We start from the raw sequence: 18,483 nt of genomic DNA on the forward strand, positions 1-18,483 counted from the left end.
TTCCAACACTGACAATTTCACAGTCAATTTGAGATTTAGCACTGTGATACAGAGGCCAAGCAAGACGTCTGAAATCTCTCTCTCTCTCTCTCTCTCTCTCTCTCTCTCTCTCTCTCTCTAACTGCTGCTTTTAATCCAATCCCTTCCCAACCATCTGTTCAAATAAGAATTTTAGGGAATGTACACAAACTAATTTTCCTAAACAAACATGGAGCTTAAAATGATGTTATATTGCACATTAAACTATGAAACTGAGGCAAAAAAAGATGTTGGATGGTAATGTGTGTTATTTGTGTGTTGGCATGCGCGGGTAGTCCTTCTGATGGAAGTGTTTAATGTGGAAAACTGGTCTGTGTGAAGTGTGAATGAATTGGCTATTAGGGCCAACTGCTGCATTGAATTGACAATTGGATGTGGGCTACCCCACGGGAGACGCAATTTACAGCCATTCTTCAATTTTGGCTGCTGCTGGTTAAAACTGAAAACAGAAAATCTCAAGAAACCCATGTTCATTTGTGGAAAAAAGCAGGACTCAGTGCTTCAGCGTCATGGCAACCTCCCATTACATGCATTTGAATTATTTGCCATATTAACATTGAATATGAATTAAAATAGCAGAGTGCAGATTTTGTAACTTGACAGACTACGTTGAAGCACGAAGTCTCGTTTTTGTACTGGAACGTTTTACATGCGTGTTTCATTTCATGCAGCTGTGTTTGAAGTGCGAGCCAGTCTTATTCTAGAGACCCAAATAAGTGCAGGCCCTGGGTAACCTTACCTTCTCTCCCAGGATGGCCTGGTCATGTGAAGAGGCAGAGCACAGGTGCAGCAGTGGCTCTAAGTGCGTATCCCTCCACCTGTGTTAGAGCATAGCAGAGCACAGGTGTCAGCACTGTGGTCCAGCACTGTGGTGGTACTGTGCTTTAATAACATTAGTATATGTGGTTTACAGATATTAATAGGAACATTTTCACTCTACGTTCATATGCAGGTGAAAACAACTATTCAGTTTCAGATCACAGCACAGAACAACCGCACAGCTTCATATTCATACTTTCTATTTATGCTCCGTGTTTTTGGATTACAAGTAATGCACTGCAAAAACCAAAACATCTCCATGTGCTTTCAAACCCTTTTCAGCTGGAGCTGAACATGAGTGACCACAGAATTACATCTATTAAGATTGTTTTTTTTTCCTTTGGTCATCCTGCTCATATAATTGTCCATTAGTGGTAATTGAAGGTAAAGTTTCTCCTCTCGTCCAGGGGATTATGTATCTGCCTACAGATGCCCTTTGCCCTGCTAAGTCCGTCTGTCTCGCTAACGCAAACACCCACCATCCCTTCTGCAGTTACCAAACTATTTAAGCCCCCTGAGTATACCCTTGATGCTGCTTCCGAACCCGGAAGTTCTTTCCCACTTTTCTTTAACGATAAGATTTCTAACAATCAGCAACTCTGCTACTATAGAAATCTCTGCCTTGACTGATTCACCCTCCCTTGGCCATCAACTTGTCCTCTTTACATCTTTCTGCATTCAAAACGGTTGATTCCTCTTTCGCTGCCAATATCAATACTACTTCTAAATCTAGCACCTGCTGTCTTGGTCTCCTCCGTCCCTGCCCAGCTACAGCTTCTCTCCTTGCTGTGCTTCCTCAGCTTGCGGCTCTCGTCAATAAATAACGGCTTCTTGGCCAAGTTCCCTCTGTCTAAAAGATTGCTGCAGTTACCCCGGCCCTTAAAAAAACCTGGCCCTGACCCGTCTAATCTCAACAACCACTGCCCCATTTCTAATCTTCCATTCCTGTCAGAAGTCCTTGAAAGAACTGTTGCTAATCTACTTCAAGATTTCTCTCAAACTAATAATCTTTTTCAGCAATTCCAGTATGGTTTCCACCCTTCTCTTAGCACAGAAGGAAATGTTAACGTCACTAACGATGTTTTCCTGTCTGCAGATGACAGCACTCTTTGTATCTTTGTTCTGCTTGATCTAGGTGCCACCTTTGACACGGTATGTCGCTCCATCCTCCGGTCAGGGCTCTGATCTGGGCATTGACGGCTCTGTCCTGGACTGGTTCACCTCTTACCTAAGTGTGTCTCTCTGGACCTCCTCCACCTCTGTTGTCTCTTAAGGGGTTCCACAAGGCTCAGTCCTGAGACCCTCCATGCTTGTCATCTACATACTGCTCCTCAGACATATCATACCTTTTGACTGGTCTCATCCTTATAAACCTGAAATCAACCCTTAACAAAACTTACTCTTTTTCTCACACTCTGTCCCCTCCTCCGCCTGGTTCAGATTTGGGTCTTATCCTTGATGCAACTCTCTCATAGTCTGCTATAAAACCCTTTTTTTTTCCAGCAGCCCAACACTGCTAAAAATCCAACCATGCCTCTCTCGTCCTGCTATAGAATTTCTCATTCAGACGTTTACCACCAGCCGCCTGGACTACTGCAGCTCTGGCACCAGCTATCTTCTCTCTTCGCTCCTCCACAAGCTGGTCACTCCAGCACATCACAGCCGTTCTTCAGGCTCTCCAGCTCCCCGTTTTAAGCACCACATATACTTCAAAGTCCTCCTTCACACGTACAGGCTTTCCAGTCTCACAGCTCGCCGTCTGTCGTAGCTGATCATCATCACTACATCCACTTGCTCTCTCAGGTGTCTTCTATGGGTTCCTCACTGTTCCTTCATGCAGCCCTCAGAGCTTCACCAGTCGAGCCTTTTATATCAATATCATTTATTAATATTTTTATTAAGAGGTGAATAAAAATTGGGTTTTCTGAAATATTTTGATCTTCGTGAGGCTGAGGGAATGTCAAGTTTTAACATCTATAAATATTAAATCAGTGCACTTTTATTCAGTGTATGTACATTACTGACTCCAAACAGACAAACAAAAAAGCCCACTTTAGACACGTCCTTGGTAGAGTTCAGTGTGCATAGTGCATTTATACCTTCAGTGTTACTGTGGTTTAGAGCTACTGTCATTTTAGTTTAGTATTGCTGTGGTTTAAAGGTACTATAACTGTAGTTTAGTGTTCTTGCAGTTTAAAGCTACTGTAACTGTAGTTTACTGTTCCTGTGGTTTAGAGGTACTATAACTGTAGTTTACTGTTCCTGTAGTTTAGAGCTACTGTAACTGTAGTTTACTGTTCCTGTGGTTTAGAGCTACTGTAACTGTAGTTCACTGTTACTGTGGTTTACTGTAAATATAGTTATAGTTATATTATCAAGACTGAATGTTAAAACCATGCAGTTCCTTAGTAGTACTATAAGCAGTACTATAGTAGTACCTTATAAGTAGTACTATAATTCTTATGATAGTTTAAGGCAAAGACACACGAGGCCAATAACAGATATCCTTTAGACATACTCATCATTTTTACAGTGCTTGTAACCAGACCTTACGGAGGATACTGCAGGAACCTGTTAGTCATCTGTCCAGTGACTGTGGCCTTTCTAGTAACCACCAAGTTAGAATGAGGGTGTACACTTGTGCCTCTGCCTCACTGCAGATTTACATTTACAGCATTTAGCAGACACATTTATCCAAAGTGACTTACAACTATCACTGAACAAAACTTGAGTAATTGAGGGTCTTGTTCAGGGGCCAAACAGTGATAACTGCACAGCAGTGGAGTACCTTAACCACTGAGCCACCACAGAAGTCAGCACATCTCTGCTTCTAGTAAGTTAGTGGTCCTTACAGAATTCAGAAATGATCTTTATAATAAGCAATATTGGCATTGTGATTTTCATTTTGTTCCCAAATTGAATTGGTAGAAAATCAAATTGGTAGATCTGATAAACAGCTATAATCCTCCATTCAGTTGGCTGGTGCACAGAAACATGTACGAGATGTACAACCCACTGGCCCTTTTGGACTGTGCAGTATACATAAAAGAGGTGCTGGGAGACTGGAGTCTATAGGGAAACCCACTCATAGCGATCAGTATTTGCTATTTTGTTCCTGACATCAACCAGAGCACATGGAGGAGGTGATTACAACTCTACAACAGTAGGCTGTGCCAGTCAGCACTGTGTCCAGGGAGTGCAGGTGTCTCGGGGAACTTTGGGGCTTGTGTCTGCCCTGACGCTGTCAAAGCAGTAACAAGGTCCAGCAGGAGTGTCAGATTGACAGGCAGCAGGGGTGTGTGGAGTGTTAGGAAGACATCCTTATCTCCTGAGAGCCAGCAGCATCTGGGATTTTCAACAAATGTTATGTTCTTGTGCATTTCAAACCCAGCAACACACCGTGAGACAAAAACCCTTGTCCCTGGAAGACCCACTACCCAGCAGAGCCACACAGTGTGTGCAGCGTAACCCAGTGAGAAATACACAGACTTGAATACTGGTAAAGAAATGCAATAACTTTAAAATAACAGCGCCCAACACAGGAGGCACAGTTCCTTAGATCAGGAGTCGGAAACCTCTCTACATCTAAAACATGGGGAGCACGACTTCCTGAACAAAAGTGTTGGATGGAGAAGATAACGGGCTTGATTGGAATTTGAAGGGCGTTTTCTATGTCAGTCTGGAACAACAAGGTTTAAAATGAGATTTCTCTCTGCTGCATGAGATAAAGCCCCTTTACAAAAGCACTGCTTCTAGAATATACCGGAAATCCCATCACCCTGACTTTCTATCAATTTCAATATGTTTCAACTGTTAAATAAAAATAATAAAAAATGCCTTTGGCATGTTGTTGATTTTCAAGGCTCTCATACAAAAATATTTTAGGCCTTATAAATATATAAATAAATAAAAAGAAATCTGTAAATAATTTTTGGTGTGAAGGTCATGGGTTGTCATTCTGTTATGCGGTGTCTAGACTTCTGCTTCTGTGCAATATGTGCACTGAGGAGAGATAACGGTGCCAAGCATAAAATAACCCAGAGCTCTCCCAGTGCAGGCTGCTATCCCAGTAGAGGGTAGCCGCCGTAATTAGAAGATACCGGAGTCTGTGTCACTGCCGGGGTTAACGAGAGCCTCTATTTACAATTACTGTGGCATCGTTCCCCCAGTCCTGTGGCCGACGTGCACCGTATAATGCACTGCGGCATATGCGACACGAAGCAACTCCTTCCATAAATCCCGTGGTTTAAGTTGGCCTGATGTGAGACAGCTGGGGGGGGGGGGGTACCGTCAGAGATGATCAGATACTCTGATGGTTTACTACGGGATAACATGAGGCAGACACTCACATGCCGCCCCTGCAGCGGCACTCACGTCCTGGCTCAAGAGAGCTGCCGCTTCTGTTCGAGCGCAGCGCAGGTCTGGCTCGCCTGCCGTTTCAGCCGACGAGCTTACAGCCAGCGTCTCCTGGGTGAATGCTCTTGTCGCAGTGTGGCGCTCGGTCCTGTAGTCGGTGGAGCAGACAATCTGCAGAGCGTACTTAGACTTTAGAAAAAAGACTGTGGGGGCTTTAGTTACACTTCAAAGGTGAAGTGTCGTGCTTTGTTAAGGGTTTTATAAGGGTTTCCAGCTCATGACACATTGTTCTTGCTTAATAAAAGAGACTGTACAGCGTTTTAATAGCGACCTGAAGGAAACTAAAGACTCATTACCAATCTCCAGATCAACTGAACAGCGTGCACCTTCACTGCAGTGGTAAATTTGGGAATTTGGGAAATTTGCCAAAGTTTAGCAAAAGCAAGCACACTTGGCAGACTGCAGCTTGAATAGGTTGTGTTCTGCCAACTTTACTGAGCATTGTATTCAGAGGGGCCCTGCAGAGAAAGAGAACAGCTGACATTGATGAGCCCCCGGTTTACCCTACCCAGGTGCAGCCTGCCCAGGTGTGGATCTCTCATCTCAGGAATCTCCCACAACTCTTTGCAATTTCTAAGTTGTGAGGACATTCCATTTTCCCCTCCTGACCCTGCTTCAGAATGAGTCTCTGTCCAGATGCCACTCACATTGTATAGATACGATATCATCTTGATTTTGTATCTCTCTTTCTCTCTGTCTGTCTCTGTGTGTGTGTGTGTGTGTGTGTGTGTGTGTGTGTGTGTGTGTGTGTGTGTGTGTGAGTGAGAGAGAGAGAGAGAGAGAGAGAGAGAGAGAGAGAGAGAGAGAGAGAGAGAGAGAGAGAGAGAGAGACAGAGACAGAATAAACGAGTGAGATTGGGGTACAGTCCAGAGAGCACAATGAGCACAGACTGGTCAGTGCATGCATAACTTTTAGATAAATTCACATCTGTTACAAAAACTCAAAACGCCAGACGCTCCTCAGATAAAACAAAAACAGTAAATCAATTAAACCAGAAGATCTGTTAATGCTTGTGTTGGAAATATTTCAGGAAAGAACAGTTGAGTTTTCTCTGTGATATTTCACAGTTTGGCACACAAACCTGTCATCCCGATCCTATGCATCAATTTAACTTTTGTAAACAAAGATTCTCACTGACTTTCCCCACATACAGAAGCTGTTAACAGTACAAGCCTGCAGTGATACGACCACTAACACACATGTAACATACTTGTATGCATCATGTATGCGTCATGTATATTCTCACAGCATCATGTATGTTTGCACTGAAAAATAAGAAATGTTGAGTAAAAGTGTCTGTGATACACATGGTATGTTCTTAATGTTATTATTTGATTTGCTGGTAAAATATTAAAACAAATCTGATAGATGAAACGTTTGAAGAGGATTATGGGTCTTTTGTGGACGTCCTGCAGAAGACCACATAGTGAACTGGACATGTCCTGCCAGGCCAGTGGACACAAGCCGGCACTGATGTCAGAGGGTTGGCGTTGGAGAAGGCAGTCCCACACTAGTCCGTGGTCTAGCTGCCTTACATATGCACACAGCACATGGCAAACAGAAGTTCTAATAAAATGTTCAGTGTCAGTCAGCAGGGTTACGGTTACGGTTATATGAATAAAATGCTCAAGCTCATCCTCACTTCATTGTTTCCACATTATCGGAGACGAAACTCAAACAGCATAATTAAACACAGATTCAAATGATCTGGGCAGCATCAAAGGCAATTTCATCTCTTATCACAGGGAGACAGGGAAGGTAAACACTAGTCAGTCCTCACCTCTGAAGCCAAAAAACCCAACATGCATTTCTATTAAAAATGTAAGGAAGTTCTTTTTTCTTCTCATCAGTCTACCTTTGCTGCTACTTATAAATAAAAAAACAAGCCCTAAGAATAATGACTAGTTTTATTCCAACAAGTGACAACAGTTATACACATGATGTACCATTTAGATTTATTGTTTTATAGAAATAATTACCAACCATTGATCCAAAAATCCTGACTCATGGCCAAGACTGACAACACGCCTATGTAAATGTTATCACTGAGGGCATTTCTGAGGGCATTTACTACACATCCTGCCTGGGAAGACATCGCAATACTGAACATGGAAAATAATAATCCTCTTGCATTTTTGTTTGCACTGTCTGCAACTATCAAAATGTCAAATTAAAAAAGCATCAGTACTCCCTGCTACAGTGCTGACAGTGAAAAAAGGAGATGGGGGGAGGAGAAAGTATTGATGGAATCAATTTCAGTGGGTTTTTTTCCACGTGCTAGAAATTAATGGACCCGTATTGAGGGAAGACCTTAACCCTAATCCTAATCCTAACCTTGACCCTAACCCTAACCCTAACCTTAACCCTGACCATAACCATAGCCATAGTCTTAACCCTAACCCTAACCCTAGCCTTAACCCTGACCATAACCATAGCCATAGTCTTAACCCTAACCCTAACCCTAACCCTAACCCTAACCTTAACCCTGACCATAACCATAGCCATAGTCTTAACCCTAACCCTAACCCTAACCTTAACCCTGACCATAACCATAGCCATAGTCTTAATCCTAACCCTAACCCTAGCCTTAACCCTGACCATAACCATAGCCATAGTCTTAATCCTAACCCTAACCCTAACCCTAACCCTAGCCTTAGCCCTGACCATAACCATAGCCATAGTCTTAACCCTAACCCTAACCCTAGCCCTAACCCTAGCCTTAACCCTGACCATAACCATAGCCATAGTCTTAATCCTAACCCTAACCCTAGCCTTAACCCTGACCATAACCATAGCCATAGTCTTAACCCTAACCCTAACCCTAACCTTAACCCTGACCATAACCATAGCCATAGTCTTAATCCTAACCCTAACCCTAGCCTTAACCCTGACCATAACCATAGCCATAGTCTTAATCCTAACCCTAACCCTAACCCTAACCCTAGCCTTAACCCTGACCATAACCATAGCCATAGTCTTAACCCTAACCCTAACCCTAGCCCTAACCCTAGCCTTAACCCTGACCATAACCATAGCCATAGTCTTAACCCTAACCCTAACCCTAACCCTAGCCTTAACCCTGACCATAACCATAGCCATAGTCTTAACCCTAACCCTAACCCTAGCCTTAACCCTGACCATAACCATAGCCATAGTCTTAACCCTAACCCTAACCCTAACCCTAACCCTAGCCTTAACCCTGACCATAACCATAGCCATAGTCTTAACCCTAACCCTAACCCTAACCCTAACCCTAGCCTTAACCCTGACCATAACCATAGCCATAGTCTTAACCCTAACCCTAACCCTAACCCTAGCCTTAACCCTGACCATAACCATAGCCATAGTCTTAATCCTAACCCTAACCCTAGCCTTAACCCTGACCATAACCATAGCCATAGTCTTAACCCTAACCCTAACCCTAACCCTAGCCTTAACCCTGACCATAACCATAGCCATAGCCATAGCCATAGTCTTAACCCTAACCCTAATATTTAATCAATCCACACAGCTTGCAGGATTGAGGATGAACATTAATGGGATGACCAACCTTTACTTCATTCTGCACTAGTAGATCCATAACCAACACTGCCAAGAGTCTGTCATAAGACCATCAGAAGACCACAGCATGGAAATATAGAAAAACAGAATATATGAATGAATAATTTTACCCAGAGACCTTTAGATCCACTCTGGCACAACGAGAACAAATGGAGAATTTTTAAACTGGTCTTTTGATCTTCTAGTTCTACTCTCCTGCTCAGATTTAAACAGACAAGTGCTGCTTCTGAGAATCATTAAATCCTATCGGTTTCCATTTTTATTACCATAATTATTTGTAAGAATCTCAAAGGTTTGAAGTGAGAACAAAGATACTGGGAGTTGGAGAATAGGCCTCTTCAGGAACACAGCAGAAGAGGTTAAAGTTGAACTCTCGAGTGAATTTGAATAAAACAAGAAAGAGCAGAGACTCATTATGCGAGAGAGATCTAACCCAGAACCCTGGTGACAAAATGATGGAGAACTGGCCCACATCCGCTCATTAGCGCCATCTTTAGCACAATCTGCTTAAATCAGGAGAAAAAGTAGGGCAGGGTAGAATCAGCCAGTGGCAGGAGACATTCACCCACAGCTCCGCCTGGGCAGGAAACACTCCAGTGAGGAGTTAAACCTTACACTTCACAGACAAGCTCAATTTATGCAAGTATGTTTAAACACAACACAATAGACAGATCAGGGGTAAAAACACTACCAGGCCGCAGACAAGGTTTGGCCTTCATGCATTCTAAAATGAACTTAGACGAACACTTAATGAAATACTCAAAGACCATTTTATCCTTCATTCAGAGAAGCTTCAAAGGGTTTTAGGTTTTTGTCAAATGTTTTGTCAAATCTTCTGGAAGTCTATGGAAGGTCATTTTTTTACTGTCTAGAACTTCAAACCCAATCATTTGGCAAACCACCACACAAAAACCATTTTAAACTAACCTGGATTCTAAATAAAATATGTTTTTTGAGGTTTAACACTGAAGTATTCCTTTAAGCTTACCACTTAGACAGCCGGACATTCAGAACACTGGTCAGTTGTTCCTAGCAGAGTTCTGAAGGCTTCATTGATTTTCTATATGGCTGCATTTTGGTTGGTGTGTGTGTGTGTGTGTGCGTGTGTGTGCTTGTGCGTGTGCGTGTGTGCACCCGTGTGTGTGTATAGTTCCTGCTTACACTCTGAATGGGCTTTAGCCTACAGGATCTCAACGACAGGACGGATTCAAACTTCATGATCACGGAATTGCATCAGGGACGCGCCACGATCCCGTTCTCTCCAGCAGGGGGGGCTGTTGAGCGACATGGGGGCACTTAGGCACGACTACAGCCCCGGGATGAGCTTCTAAAACACACAAGGATCCTTCTAGGGTTCTTTGAGAGTATGTTGCGTTCGGAGACACTTCCCATCAACTCCCATAACATGAACACCAGTGCTGCACTGAAAACTGCACCCAGATAAATCAGTCAAGACTTTGAAATATTCCATCACGAGTCCATCTGTATTAATATTATTACTTTACTGCTGTGGGTAAATTGTGTGGTCTGTCCTGCACAGTCCACTGGGTTGTAAAAATGTACTTTCAAACCTAATAAACCAAACTTTTTACATATTTAGTGCTGATATTTTTATGGCCAAATATTCATTCAGTCGAGCTCAGCCATTCACTAATGCCCAGTGAAGCAGGAGTGGTCTGAGAACATTCTGATCTATTATTTAAAGCATTTTGCTATCGTGTAGGTTTGTAAACAAGACCCTAATTGGCACATGTAAAAAGTTTCTACTTGGAAGGTTTTAAATTGATTGTTTATAGTTCAATTTTTATTTTTGTTATATTGTGTTCAGTTTATGGTTTAATGGGCTTGTCCAGGTAAGCCCCGCCCCTTTTACATCTCGTCTAACAATGAGGCTTTCTCTCAGTGTAGCAAAAATTTAAGTGAAGGAAAAAATGTTCAGAAGATTCAAACACTCTTCTTTATGGAAAATATTTGACAATAGATTTGAACTGTTGAACTGTATGTGTTGGTTCTCTCTCTTGCTCTCATAATGCTGCTTTCCTTTTCTGGTGGACCCGGTGAAGACGGGTGCAGTCACCCACTACAAACCCCATTTGCCAAAACCATCAGAGCTCTTTAAAATGGGTCTGCTGAGCTGCACTCTTGGGGCACACCTGACCCAGCTAATCAGCTCATTATGAAGTTATCAGCCCTTCAGGTGTGCTGAGACAGGGAGTGGGAGCACACCAGTCAGAACATCCCCTGCAGCAAAACTCCCTGGTACAGTTAAAAGCCAAGCTTCCACATCTCTCACTGATGTTCTAAAGCATTACAGCACAGCCTGACTGCTTTGGTCTAGAATATTCTAGAATCACTCACACCCTGACTGATTTAGTCTAGAATACTCTGGAATCACTTACACCCTGACTGATTTAGTCTAGAATACTCTGGAATCACTTACACGCTGACTGATTTAGTCTAGAATACTCTGGAATCACTTACACCCTGACTGATTTAGTCTAGAATACTCTGGAATCACTCACACCCTGACTGATTTAGTCTAGAATACTCTGGAATCACTCACACCCTGACTGATTTAGTCTAGAATACTCTGGAATCACTCACACCCTGACTGATTTAGTCTAGAATCACTTACGACACTTAAGAGAAGATACTTTTCACCAGTGGTGTTCCAGAGAATACAAGTAGCACAAGAGGAATATTGTGTCTATTTGATGACTTGTATTAATGTTAATTAATGTTCCTTGTAATCATATCAACTTTTTAAATCTTTCTCATATAAAGCATGTTTTTGGACTTAAAATGAAAAATAACATATGAATAAAGAATGTTATTGTTGTTACAAATAGAACAAATCTCACTTTGATGGTACTGGCTGAGTGGCTTTGTTCATCCTAACTGTGTAATATGTTTGGGAATAGGACACAACACTGTCATCTGACTCCTATTCTTGCCATGTTTGAATTCTTGATGGGAAAACAGTGTCAATCCTTCAGACGCTCTGACAAAGACATCCCAGTATGAAGAAGCCACCAGTAGCTACATAATGCTGGAGACAGTATACCAAGCGGCACACGCACCAACAAAGCCGTTCTACCCCACACGCCGCCTGCCACGGCGAAGCCTGACTAACACACTCCGTGTCTCCCTCCTGCACAGATGATTCTTACTGTGCTGGCCTAAAATCAGGTTATGGACTGGAAAAAAAATCAGTTCAATCAATTAAAGGTAAATATGGAGTATGAGACCATTTGCTCTCATGCCACTCACAGGGAAATTGTTTACTCACCTGACACTCCAATTTGTAATTTTGACATTTCTGAACAATATGCAGTTCTTTCAAAATCCGCTTTTCTGCTCTTGACATTACAGAGGCAGTAAAAGAAGAGCATGTTGGGAAATTTTCTACATTAAGCTGACACTTTTATCCAAAGCAACTTACAAGTATGACTGAGCAAAACTTGAGCGTTAAAGGTCTTGCTCAGGGGCCCAACAGTGACAATGTGGCAGGACTTGAACCAGCAACCTTCCGATTACAAGTCCAGAACCGTCACCACTGAGACACCACTACCCCATCATGGCCACTTTATGCTAGGCTCCAAACATCCCTGTTTGATAGCAATCATCGTTCCTCTGACGATAAGACCTGCACATATACTGTAAGCATCAGGGATGTTGGACATACAGGCTGTGTGATGAGTTCAAGTGGCATGTCTGCTCAGACTCTATAAAGCTCCGCCCAGTTCATGAATATTAATATTGTGTTAAAGTAGAGACCATCGTGTGTCATGGTGTGATGATGCACGTTTCTTTGAACCCCAGAGAAAGACAATATCTGAATAACTGTGAATCTGAATGTGTTCTGAGTGTGTGGATGTGCAGATGTGTGCAGGAGAGAGAGAGAGAGAAATAACAGACATTTTTTAAAGCTAAAAATAATTTAAAAAAAAATGTAAGCTCTGAACACTTGTTGGCTTTCAAACTCTTGCACTTTTAGGAAATACTATGCTTCTATGTTCCCTTGCAGAGTACAACAGAAAGTATCAACTGTAACATAGAAATTAAAAATGTACAAATTCCATTGAAATGTGAACAAAATCAACTACTAAAAGCATTTAGAAGGTTTGTATGTTAGAGACGAACTAAAATCAACATTTTGGGCCTGTAACAATGATCAGTTTTTAAAGTCAAACTTTGAACTGATGTCTTCAGGCAGGTTTGCAGTTGGAAGCATCCAGACTTACAGTTATTGTCATCACCTTCCTTCACGTATCTTACGCTAATAATGCTCCCAACTGTAACTCATCATACAGATGAATTCATACACTTCCTGGTATGCCTCCATATATGAAAGATGAAAGCTCTATTATTAGCTTATTTTTATATGTGTACCCCCCTGTGTGGCCCTGTACATGTTTTGAAGACGTCAGCTCAGATCTGGGAGTGGGAGAGGGAGCTCTGCACCAGTCTGAACCGGTCTGGACCAGTCTGAACCGGTCTGGACCAGTCTGAACCGGTCTGGATCAGTCTGGACCGGTCTGGACCAGTCTGAACCGGTCTGGATCAGTCTGGACCGGTCTGGATCAGTCTGGACCGGTCTGGACCAGTCTGAACCGGTCTGGATCAGTCTGGACCGGTCTGGATGTCAAACCACACTCATTAATTCATTCTCCAATATGTGACCCTAAATAATGATGAGGATGATGTCAAGTGGTTACATTACCAAACACTAGAAAACAGAAACAATCCAAGACAACAGTCCAGCAGACAGTTCAACAGACAACAGTCTAACAGTCCAGCAAACAACAGTCCAACATATAACAGACAACAGTCCAGCAGACAGTTCAACAGATAACAATCCAGCAGGCTCAAACTCCTACTGAATGTGTCCCCTGCAAAAGAATTCCCTTGGTAAAAATACAGAGAATGTATTATAAAATCTTATAAAATCAAGAAATACAAGAGAGTTCAAACTAACTGACATTTTACCCAGTTAATCTGTTTCAATTGTACTGTATGACCTTGAGAAATGACCATTACAGTCTTCACAGCCAGTGTTTTAAAAACGTAGAATTCATTTGATATTAATGACATGTCCAGGGACACAGACCTCAGCGTATTCTGACATCTCAAACTCAGCATGTACACTCTGCTATCTCACCCCTCTAACTATCCCTCTCACACACACCTCCCCTCATGTAAACTGCGCACAAACATCTCCTCAGTCGTCTGTATTTAGCCAGGCTAATTTTTCAGCAGAATTCTGCTGGATAGTCTAATTAACATACTGGGGAGAAGGTGGAAGGTCAGCGTTCCAACCCCAGGCCATGCACTTCCAGCCCGCAGGAAACGCTGGAGCGGAAACCTGTAAACCCATTTCACGGCTGATTTAATAGGCTGACTGGACCGCCACAAAGGCCACTCTGACTAGTCTGGCCTGTTTGGTTATTTTCTTATAGTCCCGTGTATTTTAATTATGATCTGTGAAAAACATTATTTCATTATTGGCCTAAAAAATATTTGATGCGATTGTTCTTATGGTCCAGTATACCTGTTCAACAGAAGTTCAACAGTTAATCTGTTAAGGTCAAGGGTTAACCTGGCCCTTGAGGGCAGAACCATCCTTTATCAAATTCCCACAGGCTTTTTGTACTGGGTGACCTCAACACAGCAGTGTTTAGGTTTTGCTACCTGCTCTACAGAGTCGACCGAATACACTTAGACCAACTGCGTTGGAGCGAAGGGTGAAAAACAACAACCATGTAACTTAGCAGCACTGTAAGCCTTCAGTTCAAAATCCTGATTGTACAGACATCACACACAGCTTGGATGGAGACCTGGCAGAACTACAGACCTCAAAAAAACCTTAGCTTTAATCTTAGTTCTGTAGGTCTATTCTGTTTCAAAGACACACGCTTTTGTCTGAAAATAATTTTTAAAGTCAGCAAGAAAGTTGCTGCAGAAAGAAGAAACAAAACAGAACACTTTGTAGTAATCCCAGTTTGGTGTTTAAGGTCTGAGTGAAGGACATAAATGAAAAAAGCTTCACCACATCCAGTGGCTAGCTGGCATTCAAAAGGCATTCACAAGAACCGCTTTGTAAACTTCTCATGGTTAGTTCGAAGCCATTCTCGCTCTCTCTGTGTGTGTGTGTGTGTGTGTGAGATCTTCTCTCTTCCTCATCTGTTTATACTGCATGCAGACTAGCGCTTTAGAGAGATCTGGAACAGAATTCAGAAGCTCTGCTGCCTCCTGCTACCTGCTCAGACAGCCGTTTGGGTTTTTAAACAAAAGGACTGCTACCACACTCTGAAATCCGACAGCCATCCTTTCATTTCATTACCACTTTCTACCAATTATGTCACTGCCACTGGATATTTTGAAGGGAAAAAATAGCATTACATTAGTAAGGATTCCGTTTTAGTTTAGGAAATTAAATATGACAACCTCGGGAAAGGAGTTTTCTCTCGCAGACGTTTCTTGAAACCTTGAAATAACTGCAGGTGATCTGAGACGTTAGCACGCAATAGGAAGCTTCCCCCCTGCAGGGAGGACGTGGAGAAAACACAGTGGGCTGGAATGTTTCTTCTGAATGCATGGAAACAAAGCAATGTGGTTCGGACTGAGGTCTGGGTGGCCAAGGTTTCGGCGGGAAACAGAAGCTGTTCCTTAATGAACATAATTTATGTCAGCGAGCACAGAGGCAGACACGCACGGCACGACGTATCAGATTCAGACGTGTATATAAAATAATGCAAAAGTGTTTTTGTTTTTTTTTAATAGAAATACCTGGAAAAACCTTCCAGAGCGGAAAAGAAATATCATTCCAAAAGGGCCATTAGGCAAGGATGCCATGAATCGGAGAGCAGAGAGACGCTTGGCTCATAAATAAAGTGCCGTGGTTTTCGTCTGCCACTGTGCATCGCAGAAATGGCGCCCTGGACTGACATTATCCACTTCACCTGGACATTAGTCTTAATATCAGCGCCTGCTCTGCAATGCAAACACAATCTCACCACACCAAAAATCCAATACCCGCCATCGCAGGGCCGCACCCTTCGCCTCCGCTGTCAGAAAATGATTTGATTTATTACGATTACTCCTCCAGTCCGGGAAATGGCATCTCACCAAAAAAAAATAAAAAAATCCATGTAACCTTTTAGGTTTTGAATAATGAACCGGCGGCATGGACGCGAGGCTGACGTGGCCATCGCGTGCCGTGAGTGCCAGAGCGGTAATTAAATGATTAATGTCACTGTAAGAATAATCGCAGAGAGTTCACCAGCAATCACCACCGCAAATGTTACATGATCTCGATCTGGAACCTCCTGGACAATCTAGAAGATGCCGCCCGTCTCCTCGTGCTCCATCAGCTGCCCTAATAGCACAACTGTGGACAAATAAACCATTCCGACTAGATTTTGGGGCCTCATTGTTATGCTAAATAAAACAGAGAGAGTGGGAAGGTCACAGGCATGCACACACGGATGTGTTCAAAACATCCCCGCGGGGCCAGCGGAGTCCTTCACACCTCCTTGACTCGTCTGGGTTTATTACAGCGCTGGACAGTTGGCCTCAATACTCCGCTGAAGGACTCCCAGATGTCCGTGAATAACCTCTGTAGGAATCCACCCTCTCCTAAAGTAGGCCTATATTTGCATCCATTTAAGAACTTCAAAAAGTGTGAAGCCCATGTTTCCAAACAGGCGGGAACAGGCCGGGGCGTCTGGCAGAGGGCAGGGAGGATAACGATAAGATTGAACACAGGTGGTCAAAGCTTTGTGTCTTTAACTGAGCTCGCTTGTCCTTAGAGGGAGGATGAGAGACAAGGGGATATGGAACCTTGATCAGTAGTAATCGGTTGTTAAATAATGCATCCGGCATGAAAAACACGGCCCTTATAACCACTGGCTGCACTGTTCATCTCTGAGCTCAGATCAGCTTCTCTACCGCAGCGTAGCCGGAAGGCCTCAGATAAAGATGGTAAAGGAGGGTAAAGGTCCGGGACCCAAATTCCATACCACACAGGAATAGCCTTTATTTCTGTCTCTGGGAAAAGAAAAAAACACACAAACGTAAGAGTCGAGTGCTCCAGTCCAGGGTAGACGCACGAATGAGGTAATGGAGGTAAGGACAGGACAGAGCCTCCAAATTGGCTGGCTGATTAATTGTATTGGTAGACCTTGTGCTAAGCGTGTCCACTGGGAAGCGCCATTCCCAAGGGCAGTGCTCCGTCAGCTTTCCGCTGTGCTGTGCGCTTACGTTTTTCCTGTTTTCACTCGAACAGCACCGGCTGCTACTAATTAATATTCTTAAATAGGTTTGATCTCAGGGAAATCAATACTATGGAAACAGTTCCTGACAAAACTACCTTGTTAAGGAATTCTACTACTGGAGCAGAAACATGAATATGTAGAGATTTTGACTGTACTTGCAGCCTTGCCTGATGGCTCTGGTTATAAAACAAAACGTGCACGTTCTCCACTTGTTTTAATTTGACTGTGAGCTATGGATTTTCCCCCCTTCTCTGAAATCTAAAACTGTTCTGGCTAGCCAGCCGTTACTGCAGACTTCACTGACTTTGCAGTGACTTTGGGCTCTTCTTTTGATGCATTCCTCAGTGAGATCCATTACTAAGACCCAAGAAGTTCTTCTCTGTAATAAGTGTGCGGATGTCAGCACTCTCAGTAATGACAGAGGAGTGAGGCTGCGTGTGGCACATACCCGGAGAGACACTGTGAGGCACTTCTGACCAGACCCATGGCCCTGTTTACCTGGGTGCACAGGCACACCTGGACTTTAATGAGACATGCTCTTTTCAACTCAGCCATTATATTCTGTAAAGGTAGTTAATAACTTTGCTTCTCCCCTACGGTGGGAAATAGATTGCAGTGTAAAAACATCAAATCTGAATCTTTCCTGAACATGTCAGCGAGATTGAAAAGCTTTATATCAGGCATCAACACTACAGCCGAGACAAAGACTAAACATTCAGCCTCATTATTATTCATTTATTTATTCCTCAGTATTCGTCTTCAGTATTTCTCCGTCATATGGACATAAAGGAAGATAATGAGCAAGAATTTATGCTTCTGTGAACTACGTTGACCGTTATGCAAAACTGCTTCTGCCTGTGTCCAATCTGAAGTGCCCTAGCTATTTCAGACACGTGAAAACTCTTCTGCACTTTAGTTTAGCGCTCCACGTGAAAACTACACCGATAACAAGAGTGTGCTATACATTCTGAGTGTCAACACACTGCTGGCCGCTTAAGTGAAACATTTGTGTTTTGTAGAGCCACCAGGTCTCTCTGAACCCTTACAAGACACAAAATGTCAAAATAAATCAGAAAAGACAAGGCTGTGTTGGAAGCAGAGGACTGCAATGGCCAGTTCAGTTGCACACTCTTCATAACGAGTTTACACACAGGCAGTAAACTGATTTAAGAGGTGCCCTGGGTTCAAGGTTGGGGAGACGAGGCCATCTGTCATTTTTTCTAAATGTAATCATGATTCAATTTAATCAGCTGCAGTTGGACAAAAAGACATTATCTGCGCCTGCCACGGCAAGGCCAGGATGGTGTGTGAGTATGTGCCCGCGATTTCACACGTAGAAAAGAAATACAGAACCAAAAGTGTGGCTTGGAA

Source organism: Electrophorus electricus, chromosome 12 (assembly GCF_041902795.1).
Source record: "Electrophorus electricus isolate QZ-2024a chromosome 12, ASM4190279v1, whole genome shotgun sequence".
In the NCBI taxonomy this organism is placed as follows: domain Eukaryota; kingdom Metazoa; phylum Chordata; class Actinopteri; order Gymnotiformes; family Gymnotidae; genus Electrophorus; species Electrophorus electricus.